The sequence below is a fragment of the Leucoraja erinacea genome, chromosome 38 (genome assembly GCF_028641065.1).
Source record: "Leucoraja erinacea ecotype New England chromosome 38, Leri_hhj_1, whole genome shotgun sequence".
In the NCBI taxonomy this organism is placed as follows: Eukaryota; Metazoa; Chordata; class Chondrichthyes; order Rajiformes; family Rajidae; genus Leucoraja; species Leucoraja erinaceus.
Window position 1 is genome coordinate 8924501 of NC_073414.1, and position 15544 is coordinate 8940044.

Consider the following 15544-nt stretch of genomic DNA (forward strand, 5'->3'; position numbering starts at 1 on the left):
GTAATCAGCCACCATGTCCAGCAGAGTCCCTGCTGTGTTAGGATCATGGGACGCTGTATTACCAGGCTCTGGCCCATCAGGGTCCTGCCTACTCTTTTTTATAGAGTTAGAGATCTCTAGGGTCCCGCACGGGGTACCCATGTGGGCTTAACTGCTGCCCACTTGTCTTTTGTTCTGCGGACCCCTCTTGCAAGTCAACCCAGAACTGACCCACAGTGCTCCCCTCTGATGGGGTAGAAGCATTGTGCAGCCCTCAAAGAGGTACTGCTGTGGTTTTATCACGTTGGAGCAAGGCTCCATACACCGCTTCTTCCCGCTCCAGCCCTCTCGGGCGCTGGTTGCCGGCGGTTTTATGCAAAGTCGGACCCTTCTCAGTCCACTACCTTGTTTAATTTGTGTCTAGCCTACCGCTCGGTCACATCGATCTGGCCGGTGCGGGGCCGACATCGGGCACAGCTGATCCCACTACGGTTGATCCAAGTGCCGCTGGCTGCTGCTGGCTGCCCGCTGTTCCATGGTCCTCCTTCTCCAGTTTTGTCCTTCCTTCCGTGAAGTGGATATGGCCGGTGTGGAGGATAACTGGCACAGCTGCTTCCATCTATTCCTTTAACCTGGCTTCAACGCTCTCAGCACTCCTGGCTGCTCCTTTATCTAAGACCCCTGGGACCCACCCCCGTACTGACGGTACTGGTCCCTAGTGGTCGTTGCAGCCGGTCAACCCCACTCTAATGCCCTCAATTCTGGGCACTCCTACTTATATGGTCCTTAGCTAAGGGACATATAAGACATTAAAACTGATGATAACAGCTACTATAGTTTTTATTTAATATATATGGTCCGTAGATAAGGGGTGTATCAGATATTAAACTGATAAGAACAGATACTACACTTGATCTTAGCCAAAAAGCCAAGAAGCGATTATTGTAACTAAAACCCCGATGGGACTGACCCTGGTACTCACATACTGGTCCCTTGTAGTAGATTGCAGCCAGTCAACTGCGAAGTCCTTTGCTGTCGAGAAATGAACTTTCTCACCATGCTGGAGCGAAGTTGGGCACAGGTGTTTTTCCCTCTCCGGGAATCGATGTGCCCATGCTGCTCCTGCCGTTGCCAGCTCCTCACGAAGTGCCAGCTGCCACTGCTGCTGCCTGTGCTGCTGCCGCTGCCTGTGCTGCTGCCGCTGTCTGTGCTCCTGCAGCTGTCAGTGCTGCTGCAGCTGCCGGCTCCCACTGCCGCTGCCGCTGCCGCTGCCGCTCCTCCGTGGTTCTCCCGCCGGCCTTACATGGACCTGGTCCATGTCTGCACCTAGAAGGTAAGTTGAAGGAAACGCAGGGTCTCTTACCTGCTGTTCCTGACTTTCCTTCTCCCGCTGGTGACCGTCGTTCCCTGTGTCGGGTTCGAGCCGCTTGGACCGACCCCGGTGTTCACGGGCCTGGTCCTTCGCGGCAGTTCCGCAGCCGGTAACCCCGGCTGTACCTATGGATCCCCTGGACCCTGGGCCTTACCTTTTGAAGAAGGTTTTCAGCCCGAACGTCCCGTTCCGACTCCATCAGTGCCGCTGCACTCGCTGAGTGTTCCGAGCCCCTCGCTGGTCCGAGCTGTCTGTCCCGCAGCCCCTGCGCTGGCTGCTACCGACTGCTCCCAAGCCAGTCTCGTTTGAGACTGGCATAGGGACCTTTTTTACTTTGCTTCCCGCCCGGCCGAGAGGTGAATTTTGCCGGTGCGGGAGCAAAGTCGGGCTCAGGTTGTTCCCCTCCAGGGAAACTCGTGCTGTTGCTGCTGCTGGCTGCTCGCCCTCCACGGGTCTCCCCGCCGGCTTTCCGCAGCCACCTAAAAGTAAGTAGAAAAAAAGGAACGCAGAGTCTCTTACCTGCTGTTCCCGACTTTCAAATTCTCCCGCTTGGGGAACGCCGTTCCCCCCTGTGTGACTCGTTGCAATGCGTGTAGCGATATGACACGCATGCGTGGAAGCGGGGTTCTTCACGAAGTCACTCACGTGACTCCGAAGTAAAATTAAGACACCACATTAAAAAAGAATTGAACATAAAACATAAAAACATCCCCCCACTGTGAGGGAAGGCAGCAAAGTCCAGTCCTCTTCCCCTTGTTCACCCATGGTCACGCAGAAACGGGTCCATTTTCCCACCGAGTCATCTCCGACCAGCGACCACTCTGCACACTAACAATATCCTACACACAATAGGGACGATTTACAATTTTAACGAAGCCAATTAACCTGAAAACCTGCACGTCTTTGGAGTGTGGGAGGAAACCGGCGAAAACTCACGCGGTCACGGGGAGAAGGTACAAACTCCGTATAGGCAGCACCCGTAGTCAGGATCGAACCCGGGTCTCTGGCGCTGTGAGGCAGCAACTCTACCGCTCAGTGCCGGATTTAGATGAAGCTGTTCCACTTGTGAGGCCCCCAACGACCGGACAGCCATGGCGGCCAAATCTCCCACAATTCAAAGCAAGGGAGAAAGTGCCCAGCGCCGACCAGTTGCCGTTGCAGTGCGCATGCGCAGGGTGGCCGATGATGTACTGGCCGTGGTTGTGCGCATGTGCGAGGCGGCCTGCCGTGGCGGCGGATGAGGAGCGAGTGGAGCCCAGCGGCCCGGACACGGATAGCGGGGGGAGATGGAGAGAGAGAGATAGAGAGGGGGGCCGCCCAGAGTTGAACGGTAGGTGTTCTGTCTTGGCCGGAGGCTCCCCTAGACCTCGAGGCCCATCAATATTTCTCGTTTGCTCGCTGAATTTCATCAAAAGTAAGTTAATAATGCCTTACTATTGATGAAATTCAGCGAGCAAACGCGATAATTCCCGATATTTTGGATCTTAAAATCTCCACGGCAAATGTCCGCTGTTCACTTCCGCCACTTTCTACCTTCAGTTCCCTCTTGTAATTACCTTACTTTCTATCTTTTTTTTTGCCTGAAAATTTAGGTCGCTGTGCTTCACGGTCACCCCGACTAGCACAGAAAATTTCAGCTCAAAAATCAGCCGTTTGTCATGTTTTTAACGGGTGGGAAAGTGCGTGTTTCCCCATTCACTTACATGTACCAAACTGAGAGATGTCCTCCAGTTAAAATTTTCGGTCACGTGAGGGGGGATCTACGCTCATTTGACCTTTGGTGAAATCACCCTATACGTAAATCCGGCACTGCTACTGCTGCGCCATCGTGCCTGCCTGACTTTATTGTATTGATAGACGTAAAAAGCTGGAGTAACACAGCGGGTTCAGGCAGCATCTCTGGAGAGAAGGAATAGGTGGCGTTTCGGGTCCTGAAACGTCACCCATTCCTTTTCTCCAGAGATGCTGCCTGACCCGCTGCGTTGACTCCAGTATTCTGTGCCTGGCTATGGGTGGAAACCAGCACGGCAGTTCCTTCCTGCATATTGCTTGCGTTTATGTGTATGAAGGAACGGCAAGTGTTGGTTTAAACTGAAGATAGACACTAAAAAGCTGGAGTAACTCAGCGGGACAGGCAGCATCTCCGGAGAGAAGGAATGGGTGACGTTTCGGGTTGTATTAGCTGATGATTAGGAATGATACACTAGGTACACATGACAATAATACAAATACAATTGCAATGGAACGGGCCGTCTCAGTGGCATGACTGTGAGAAGCCCTCTCCAGCTGAGTGAATTATACTCTAGCACCAGCCCAGTTGCAATATAGAAACCTGTCCGTTTTAATTAGGTCTGGGAACTGGGGCCTGTTGGCTGCATACTAATGTATGTCTGAAGGAACTGCAGATGCTGGTTTACACTGAAGACAGACACAAAATGCTGGAGTAACTCAGCGGGTCAGGCAGCATCTCTGGAGAGAAGGAATGGGTGACGATTTGGGTCGAGACCCTTCTTCAGACCAAGAATCAGGGGAGAGGGAGTCACACTGATATGAAACATAGAAACATAGACAATAGGTGCAGGAGTAGGCCATTCGGTCCTTCGAGCCTGCACCGCCATTCAATATGATCATGGCTGATCATCCAACTCAGTATCCCATCCCTGCCTTCTCTCCACACCCCCTGATCCTTTTAGCCACAAGGGCCACATCTAACTCCCTCTTAAATATAACCAATGAACTGGCCTCAACTACCTTCTGTGGCAGAGAGTTCCGCATTCACCACTCTCTGTGTGAAAAATGTTTTTCTCATCTCGGTCCTAAAGGGTTTCCCCTTTATCCTTAAACTGTGACCCCTTGTCCTGGACTTCCCCAACATCAGGAACAATCTTCCTGCATCTAGCCTGTCCAACCCCCTAAGAATTTTGTAAGTTTCTATAAGATCCCCCCTCAATCTTCTAAATTCTAGCGAGTACAAGCCGAGTCTATCCAAGTCAAGTCAAGTCAAGTCAAGTCAAGTTTATTTGTCACATACACATACGAGATGTGCAGTGAAATGAAAGTGGCAATGCTCGCGGACTTTTGTGCAAAAGACAAACAACCAAACAACCAAACAAACTATAAACACAATCATAACACACATATTCTTTTACATAATAAATAATGGAAGGAAAAACGTTCAGTAGAGTTAGTCCCTGGTGAGATAGGCGTTTACAGTCCGAATGGCCTCTGGAAAGAAACTCCTTCTCAACCTCTCCGTTCTCACCGCATGGCAACGGAGGCGTTTGCCTGACCGTAGCAGCTGGAACAGTCCGTTGCAGGGGTGGAAGGGGTCTCTCATGATATTGTTGGCTCTGGAGTTGCACCTCCTGATGTATAGTTCCTGCAGGGGGGTGAGTGAAGTTCCCATAGTGCGTTTGGCCGAACGCACTACTCTCTGCAAAGCCTTCTTGTCCTTGGCAGAGCAATTCCCAAACCAGATGGTAATGTTCCCGGACAAGATGCTTTCCACAGCCGCTGCGTAGAAGCACTGGAGGATCCTCGGAGACACTCTGAATTTCCTCAATTGCCTGAGGTGGTAAAGGCGCTGCCTTGCCTTACTCACGAATGCTGCGGCGTGTGATGTCCATGTCATATCCTCAGAGATGTGGACTCCCAGATATTTAAAACAGCTCACCCTATCCACAGGATCCCCATTTATCCTCAATGGAGTGTACGTCCTCGGATGATGTGCCCTCCTAAAGTCCATGATCAGCTCCTTAGTTTTTTTGATGTTCAAGAGGAGGCTGTTATCCTGGCACCAGAGTGCTAGATCAGCCACCTCCTCCCGGTAGGCCTTCTCATCGTTGTCTGAGATCAGGCCCACCACCACAGTGTCATCAGCAAACTTAATTAATGAGTTGGAGCTGAACCTAGCCACACAGTCATGTGTGTACAGGGAGTACAATAGGGGGCTGAGGACGCAACCCTGGGGCGATCCTGTGCTCAGGGTGAGGGACTCCGATGTATTCCCTCCCATCTTGACTACCTGGGGCCTGGCGGTGAGAAAGTCCAGGACCCAGGCACACAGGGAGGTGTTGTTGAGCCCCAATTCCAGTAGCTTCCCGGCCAGTCTGGTGGGGACTATCGTGTTGAAGGCTGAACTGTAGTCTATGAACAGCATCCTCACATAGCCCCCCTTCTAGCTGTCCAGATGGGAGAGAGCGGTGTGCAAGACCTGGGAGACCGCATCGTCCGTGGACCTGTTCGGACGGTATGCGAACTGCAACGGGTCCATGTTCCGAGGGAGGAAGGCGCAGATGTGATTCTTCACCAGCCTCTCAAAGCATTTCATGACTACCGAGGTAAGGGCCACCGGACGGTAGTCATTCAGACAGGCTGGGGAGGCATTTTTTGGTACCGGTACAATGATGGATTTTTTGAAGCAGGCAGTCCTGAAAGCCCTGCCATCCCAGGAATCAGTCTGGTGAACCTTCTCTGTACTCCCTCTAAGGCAAGAATGTCTTTCCTCAGATTTGGAGACCTAAACAGTACGGGTAAAATGGAACGGGTAAGGTGTGAAAACAAAGATCAAAGGGGACGATGATCAGGAAATATTGAAAGGTACAGTTAAGGTGAGGGGTAGGTGGAAATGTACCATTCTGCATTTCAATAGACAGTAGACAAAAGGTGCAGGAGGAGGCCATTCGGCCCTTCGAGCCAGCACCGCCATTCATAGTGCTCATGGCTGATCATCCACAATCGGTACCCCGTTCCTGCCTTCTCCCCATATCCCCTGACTCCGCTATCTTTAGGAGGTCTTTGTTCATCGTCCCCTTTGATCTATGCCTTCACACCTCACCCTTCCATATCTCTATGTCTCATTCTCCCCCATCTCGGCCCGGAACGTCACCCGTTCCTTCTCTCCAGAGATGCTGACTGTCCCGCTGAGTCACTCCGGCATTTTTGTGTGTCTCGCCTGGATTCAAACACCAGGGATTTCAGCTCTTCCTAGTCTGTAGACTGTCAGCGTTGGAGCTAATGAGATCTCAACCTTCAGTCAACATCACGCTCGTCTCCAGTTCTGCGCGGAAAGTAATAATTGATCGTCCTGCTACAGTAACCCTGTGGTTGATTGGGGGCAGGTGCTTTCAGGCTGAGGCCCTAACATGACGGGGCACTGCGTCACGAAGATTCTCACAGGAGATCCAGCCTGTTTTTCTACTCTCAGACTCCCAACTTCAAGATCCGTCTCAGCTCAGTTCAGTGTAGTTTATTGTCACGTGTACCGGGGTTAGAGGCAGGAAACATGTTCCCGATGTTGGGGGAGTCCAGAACCAGGGGCCACCACAGTTTAAGAATAAGGACTAAGCCATTTAGAACGGAGACGAGGAAACATTTTTTCTCACAGAGTGTGGTGAGTCTGTGGAATTCCCTGCCTCAGAGAGCGGTGGAGGCCAGTTCAACGGATGCTTTTAAGAGAGAGCTAGATAGGGCTCTTAAAGATAGCGGAGTCAGGGGATATGGGGAGAAGGCAGGAACGGGGTACCGATTGGGGATGATCAGCTATGACCACATTGAATGGCGGTGCTGGCTCTCTTTTGAAAGCATCCAGAGAACCTGCCTCGGGCCTCAGGAAAGCCTAGGCCTCAAGCTGCTAGATTTCTTGGCCGAGACTTAGCCTCAGACACACACAGGCCCTGCTCCCTGACACACAACAGACTCCACACACAGAAGAAATTCGTCCTAGTTTCTTGAGGCAGAGAATTCCACAGACTCACAACTCTCTGTGTGAAAAGTGTTTCCTCGTCTCCGTTCTAAATGGTTTACCCCTTATTCTTAAACTGTGTGGCCCCTGGTTCTGGACTCCCCCAACATGGGGAAGATGTTTCCTGCCTCTAGCGTGTCCAAACCCTTAACAACCTTATATGTTTCAGTCAGTCAGCGGAAAGACAATACATGATTGCAACATGATTGGTGTCAGAAAGGTCAGTGTGGGAATGGGAGCGGGAGTTGAAGTGCTGAGCAACTGGGAGATCAGGTAGGTTAAGACAGACTGAGCGGAGGTGTTCAGTATTAACCTGTTACTAGGCTTCGGTGAAAAAATTGTAAATTGTCCCTTGTGTGTGTAGGATGGTGTTAGTGTGCGGGGATCGCAGTTCAGTGCGGACTCGATGGGCTGAATGGCCTGTTCCCACTCTGTATCTCTAAACTAAACTAAACTTGAACCTGCATCCTCCCCGACTTAGAGACAGGTCTGTCCACCACAGTTCAGGGGGGAACAGCGATGACAAAACCACGGGTGGTTTAACCAGTCTGTAATCTTCCTTCCCAACCCATTTTCCAGCACCTTCCCTCCATGTTTATTACGGAGGACATTTATTAAATCACACCCACGCAGCCTCAGGGATTCCCAACCACTGCACAGCTCGTTCTTATGTCGGAGTCAGTGGCTGCACTACAGCGCAGTGGCTGCCTCCATTTACTGCAGCCTGCACCAAACAACCCCACATCTCTGCATGGATATCTCCCTCAGTGACGTCAGCCCAGCAGTGTGGGATGAACACATATAGACCTGGATTCACCACTGTGCTGATCTCCACACTACCCTGACAATGACTGCTCCCTCCAAAGAATATGATCGCCCATCTCTCTCCTCCAGAGATGCTGCCCGACCCGCTGAGTTACTCCAGCACTGTGTGTGTGTGTGTGTGTGTGTGTGTGTGTGTGTGTGTGTGTGTGTGTGTGTGTGTGTGTGTGTGTGTGTGTGTGTGTGTGTGTGTGTGTGTGTGTGTGTGTGTGTGTGTGTGTGTGTGTGTGTGTGTGTGTGTGTGTGTGTGTGTGTGTGTGTGTGTGTGTGTGTGTCTCTTTTTTTGTAACCCAGCACCTGCAGTTCATTGTGTCAACATTACATAGATTGTTTTTCCTGATCAGAGATTTTGTATTGTATTGTATTGCATTCAAATTTATTGCCATTGTCTCAATTTGAGACAACAAAATGAATTTCCCTTACAGGCAGTATCATTAAAAAAAAAATCATAAAAAAAAAAAAAAAAAATAAAATTATGGGGAGAATGGGGTGAGGAGGGAGAGATAGGTCAGCCATGATTGAATGGCGGTGGTCTTGATGGGCCGAATGGCCTTATTCTTCTCCTATCACGAATGTCCTTATGACAATCGAACCATACACAGTGTACAGATACATGGTGTACAGAGATACCCAGTGAGACCAAGTGTAGGCTTGGCGATCGTTTCGCCGAACACCTTCGCTCCACCTCCACCACATTAACCAGCCTGACCTCCCTGTGGCTCAGCACTTCAACTCCCCCTCCCATTCCGAAGACAACCTCTCTATCCTGGGCCTCCTTCATTGCCGTAGGCCTATTTTCTGTCCTGGGCCTATTTGCTTCGCTCCATAGACGCTGCCACACCCGCTGAGTTCCTCCAGCACTTTTGTCTACGTACAGATACATGATAAGGGAATAACGTTTAGCGCAAGGTAAAGCCAGTCAAGTCCGATCAAAGATATTCCGAGGGTCACCAATGAGGTAGATAGTAGTTCAGCACTGCTCTCTGGCTGTGGTAGATGATTCAGTTGCCTGATGAACCCGAAAGGTTACCCATTCCTGGTCTCCAGAGATGCTGCCCATCCCGCTGAGTTACTCCAGCATTTTAGTGTAAACCTGCATCTGCAGTTCCTTCCTGCACGTTCTATACTCCAACTCAGTGGTTCATTTATTGTCACTGGGGTCAGATGGGCCCTTGGTGGGACGGGGGTAGGGCAGGCTACACTAGCGCCCCCCCCGCCCCCCCCCCCCCCCCCCCCCCCCCCCCCCACAGTGCAGTGCCTTCCCACATGTTATAATCCAGGCATCAATTCCCAGTGTGTAAGAAGGAACTGCAGATGCTGGTTTAAACCGACGAGTGAGGCTAAACGCAAATTGGAGGAACAGCATCTCATATTTCGTTTGGGCAGCAGTGGTATGAATATTGATTTCTCTCACTTCAGGTAGCCCCGGCATTCCCTTCCTCTCCATCCCTCTCTCTCCATCCCTCCCCCACCCAAGTTGCACCAGCTTCTTGTTTACTCCCTGTAGAACCCCCTCCATCTCTCGTAACCCCATCTCTCTGCATTCCCCCGTGAACTCCCCTCATCTCCATATCCCTGTACCCCTTGATCCTTATAGAAACATAGAAACATAGAAAATAGGTGCAGGAGTAGGTCATTCGGCCCTTCGAGCCTGCACCGCCATTCAATATGATCATGGCTGATCATCCAACTCAGTATCCCGTACCTGCCTTCTCTCCATACCCCCTGATCCCCTTTAGCCACAAGGGCCACATCTAACTCCCTCTTAAATATAGCCAATGAACTGTGGCCTCAACTACCCTCTGCGGCAGAGAGTTCCAGAGATTCACCACTCTCTGTGTGAAAAAAGTTCTTCTCATCTCGGTTTTAAAGGATTTCCACCTTATCCTTAAGCTGTGACCCCTTGTCCTGGACTTCCCCAACATCGGGAACAATCTTCCTGCATCTAGCCTGTCCAACCCCTTAAGAATTTTTTAAGTTTCTATAAGATCCCCTCTCAATCTCCTAAATTCTAGAGAGTATAAACCAAGTCTATCCAGTCTTTCTTCATAAGACAGTCCTGACATCCCAGGAATCAGTCTGGTGAACCTTCTTTGTACTCCCTATATGGCAATAATGTCCTTCCTCAGATTTGGTTCCTTATCTTCTGTGTAGCCCCCCCCCCCCCCCCTTCCATCTTCTTGGTGCAACCAACGCCAAGGCTCGGTGGGGGAGGGCCACAGTCTAGGGTCCTTCCGCTGCTGAACATGGGGGGCCGATTGTGGTGGAGACACCCCTCAAAATACGGGAAGGGATTCCATGCCAGTGGGTCACATGAGTGGCAAGGGTGGGGGACAAATGTGTGAAAATTGAGCAATGTATGTAGACTTGAACAGTATTGAACAATGTGTATAGCCTCCGAAAATGTCAAAAAAGCCTCCGGATTTTGTATTGTTTATTTATTACCCGAATAAAGTCTATTTTGAAATTTAAAAAAAAGAAAAAAGTTCCTTGAGAGTTAAAACTAACAGGCTAAAGAAGTTAGACACAAAGTGCTGGAGTAACTCAGCGGGACAGGCAGCATCTCTGGAGAGAAGGAATGGGTGACGTTTCAGGTCGAGACCCGTCTTCAGACTGAGGGCCCTTCTCTCCAGAGATACTGCCTGTCCCGCTGAGTTACTCCAGCATTTTGTGTCTAACTTCTTTAGCCTATTAGTTTGAGTATAGAAGTTGGGATGTAATGTTAAAACTGTACAAGGCATTGGTGAGGCCAATTCTGGGGTATGGTGTACAATTTTGGTCGCCTAATTATAGGAAGGATGTCAACAAAATAGAGAGAGTACAGAGGAGATTTACTAGAATGTTGCCTGGGTTTCAGCAACTAAGTTACAGAGAAAGGTTGAACAAGTTAGGGCTTTATTCTTTGGAGCGCAGAAGGTTAAGGGGGACTTGATAGAGGTCTTTAAAATGATGAGAGGGATAGACAGAGTTGATGTGGACAAGCTTTTCCCACTGAGAGTAGGGAAGATTCAAACAAGGGGACATGACTTGAGAATTAAGGGACAGAAGTTTAGGGGTAACATGAGGGGGAACTTCTTTACTCAGAGAGTGGTGGCTGTGTGGAATGAGCTTCCAGTGAAGGTGGTGGAGGCAGGTTCGTTTTTATCATTTAAAAATAATTTGGATAGTTATATGGACGTGAAAGGAATGGAGGGTTATGGTCTGAGCGCAGGTATATGGGACTCGGGGAGAATATGTGTTCGGCACGGACTAGAAGGGTCGAGATGGCCTGTTTCCATGCTGTAATTGTTATATGGTTATATGGTTATTAGTTTTAACCCTCAAGGAACTTTTTTCTTTTTTTGTGTGTCTATCTTGAGTCTGCAGTTCCCACCTACACAAAGAAGTACATCAGGTGACTCATTATTGTGCTAACATTGCTCAGCATTAATGTCAGCACTCGCTGTGCCAGCTATAGTTATAAATGGGTGAAGACAGGAGTTGTTAAAAATAGCGTGAACTTCAGCTACAATTCCAGCTGAGGTCTTCCGTCGTTTGACAGGCCTATCTGACATCAGCAGAAACTAGGATGAATTTCTTCCGTATGTGCAGTCTGTTGTGTGTCAGGGAGCAGGGCCTGTGTGTGTCTGAGGCTAAGTCTTGGCCTAGAAATCTAGCAGCTTGAGGCCTGGGCTTTCCTGAGGCCCGAGGCCTGGGGGTTGTAAGATCATAAGTGATAGGAGCAGAATTAGGCCATTCGGCCCATCGTCTACTGGCTGATCTATCTCTCCCTCCTAACCCCATTCTCCTGCCTTCTCCCCATAACCCCTGACACCCGTACAACCCTCTGCCTCCCTCTTCCCTCTCTCCACCTCACCTCTACAAGCACCTGAATCTTTCTGCCCTACAGTATGTACCAAACATGCAGGAAAAACACTCGGTAAGCCACTCAGCATCTATGGTGGGTAGAAATGCCGTGTCATTATTTTCAGATTGGGAAATGTTAAACTCGGCTCTGTCTCCATAGATGCTGCCTGGCCTAGAGCCATAGATTCATAGAGTGATACAGGCCGCTCGGCACAACTTGTCCACGCTGACCAATATGTTCCCATCTACACTAGACCCACCTGCCTGCGTTTGGCCCAGATCTCACCCAACTTAAACCATGAAAACCTGTCCAAATGTAACTCTAGTAGAAACAAGGAACTGCAGATGCTGGTTGGTAAACAAAAGGACACAGAGTGCTGGAGTAACTCAGTGGGCCAGGCAGCATCTGCGGAGAACACAGAGAGATGAAGCTTCGTGTCCTGTCCATGTTCTCCACAGATGCTGCCTGACCTCCTGAGTTACTCCAGCACTTGGTGTTTTTTTGTCTCTTATACTTCCCCTCAGGGCGGCACGGTGGAGCAGCAGTAGAGTCGCCGCCACACTGCGCCAGAGATGCAGATTCGGCCCTGATTAAGGGTGCTGTCTGCGTGGAGTTTGCATGTTCTCCCAGTGTCCGCGCGGGATTACCTCCAAGTACTCTGGTTTCCTCCCACATCCCAAAGACGTACAGGTTTATAGGTTAAATGGCTTCTTTAAATTGCCCTTGGTGTGTAGGATAGAATTAGCGTACACATTCGATGGGCCGAAGGGCCTGTTTCACCTAAAAACGCTATTCCAATGCGTTTTATTTCACTGAAACCCCATTCTCTTCCTGTGTTATGTCTGCTAGGTCAGTTTGAGTCTGAAGAAGGGTTTCGGCCCGAAACGTTGCCTATTTCCTTCGCTCCATAGATGCTGCCTCACCCGCTGAGTTTCTCCAGCATTTTTGTCTACCTTTTCTCTCCCTGTCTCTTTTTCTCCTTCCCCCACTCTTTCTCCCTCCTGAATATACTGCTGTACACTCTTTCCCTGGAAACATTCCCAGCCAGTTTCCCTACATGGATTCCACATCCAGGCGGAAGATGAGGGGGTGGTGATGCAATTCGAGTCACGTTGTTGCGCCCGCCACTTGCGATCGCGGGCCGTTCACCATCCACAGTATGTCCGCACTGATCCCAGCTGGTGGACACAAAATGGCGGAGTAACTCAGCGGGACAGGCAGCATCTCTGGGGAGAAACAATGGGTGGCGTTTCGGGTCGAGACCCCTCTTCAGACTGAGAGTCAGGGGAGAGGGAAACGAGAGATCTGGAGGGTACAAAGCAAATGCAAGGTGTGAAAAGGACAGATCAAAGGGGAAGATGCTCAAGGAAATGTAGAATGGTTCTTTGTTGGCTGAGGGGAAGGTGACAACGAGGCAGACAGGCAGTAAAATTAATCAGGAGGACAGTAACTGCAAACATTTGTGACCATTGCCCAGTCCATCATCGGCTCTGACCTCCTTACCATAGAGGGTATCGACCACAGTCGCTGCCTCAAAAAGGCTGGCAGCATCATCAAGGACCCACACCATCCTGGCCACTCACTCATCTCCCCACTGCCTTCATGTAGAAGGTACAGGAGCCTGAAGACTGCAACATCCAGGTTCAGGAATAGCTACTTCCCCACAGCCATCAGGCTATTAAACTCAACTCAATCAAAAATCTGAACTTTAACAGCCTATTGCACTTAATATGTTTATTTATGTGTGTATATATATATATTCTATAGTATATGGACACACTGATCTGTTCTGTATTCATGCCTACTATATTCTGTTGTGCTGAAGCAAAGCAAGAATTTCATTGTCTTATCTGGGACACATGACAATAAACTCTCTTGAATCTTGAATCTTGTGAAAGGTGGAGCCCACAATGGTTCATTGTTGGCTGTGGGGAAGGTGGATACAAGTGAAACTCAGCAGGACGACAGTGAAACTAGTACGACAACTAAGGTCGGGACGGGACGGGGAGAGAGGGGAGGCAAGGGTTACTTGAAGTTGGAGAAATCAATGTCCATACCGCTGGGTTGTAAGCTGACCAAGGCGGCACGGTGGCGTAGCGGTAGAGTTGCTGCCTTACAGCGCTGGTCTGTACGGAGTTTGTGCCTTCTCCCCGTGACCTGCGTGGGTTTTCTCCGAGATATTCGGTGTCCTCCCATACTCCAAAGGCGTACAGGTTTGTAGGTTAATTGGCTTGGTATAAGTGTAAATTGTCCCTAGTGGGCGTAGGATAGTGTCGATTTGCGGGGATCGCTGGTCGGCGCGGACCCGGTGGGCCGAAGGGCCTGTATCTCTAGACTGAACTAAGTAGTTAATATCGGGTTCAGAGTAATAAATGCAGAATGGGGATCGGGGCGAGTCTGGAGAAGAATCTCCATCACACGCTTAGCGGTGGCTGGTCCTGACTCACCTGTGCGTGGGTGGAAATGATTTCAGTGCTAATGTCTCTCGGTAACACAGGAAGCAGCCAGCCTCTCTGTGTTTGAACACAAACAGCCTCTGTTCACACACTGATCCATCAGGGGGGCTGTCAAACCACAGCATAATAAAATCCACAGCCCGCAAAGATGGCTCTGCCGGTCTGATGGAAGGTCTCGACCCAAAACATCACCCATTCCTTTTCTCCAGTGGTGCTGAGTTACTCCAGCATTTTAGACAATAGGCAATAGGTGCAGGAGTAGGCCATTCGGCCCTTCGAGCCAGCACTGCCATTCAATGTGATCATGGCTGATCATCCCCAATCAGTATCCCGTTTCTGCCTTCTCCCCATATCTTTCATTTCACTGCACATCTCGTATGTGTATGTGACAAATAAACTTGACTTGACTTGACTTGACTTGATATCCCCTGACTGCGCTATCTTTAAGAGCCCTATCTAGCTCTCTCTTGAAAGCATCCAGAGAACCGGCCTCCACCACCCTCTGACGCAGAGAATTCCACAGACTCACAACTCTCTGTGAGAAAAAGTGTTTCCTCATCTCCGTTCTAAATGGCTTACTCCTTATTATAAAACTGTGTGTGCCCCTGGTTCTGGACTCCCCCAACATCGGGAACATGTTTCCTGCCTCTAGTGTGTCGAAACCCTTAACAATCTTATATGTTTCAATAAGATCTCCTCTCATCCTTCTAAACTCCAGAGTGTACAAACCCAGCTGCTCCATTCTCTCAGCATATGCCAGTCCCGCCATCCCGGGAATTAATCTTGTAAACCTACGCTGCATTCTATTTTGTGCCTATCTTCGGTTTAAACCAGCATCTGCAATTCCTTCCTACATATTTCATCTGCAGTTTAGAGATACAGCGCAGAAACAGGCCCTTCGGCCCACCGAGTCCGCGCCGACCAGCGATCCCCGCACACGAACACTATCCTACACCCACTAGGGACAATTTTACATTTATACCAAGCCAATTAATCTACAAACCTGTACGTCTTTGGAGTGTGGGAGGAAACCGAAGATCTCGGAAAAAACCCATGCAGGTTACGGGGAGAACGTACCATACAAACTCTGTTCAGACCGCACCCGTGGTCAGGATCGAACCTGGGTCTCCTGTGCTGCAACTCTACCACTGTGCCACACAATGCTACTGTGTGGAAGTCCGGCCATGCCCCTGATCCAGGTAAAACCAACTCTCAGTCTAGGGAAGGGTCTCAATCCGAAACATCACCCATTCCTTCTCTCCAGAGATGCTGCCTGTCCCGCTGAGTTACTCCAGCATTTTGTGTTTATCTTTGGTGTAAACTGG

General features: G+C 49.8%; 1 protein-coding gene and 1 pseudogene across 2 annotated transcripts in view; one reads left to right on the top strand and one right to left on the bottom strand.

Annotated features, from left to right (window-relative positions):
* The window catches only part of LOC129714263 (sodium/calcium exchanger 3-like), a 318013-nt gene that overhangs the window by 72129 nt on the left and 230340 nt on the right, over window positions 1–15544 (top strand). The window lies entirely within an intron of this gene.
* On the bottom strand, window positions 812–919 carry LOC129714297 (U2 spliceosomal RNA; annotated as a pseudogene).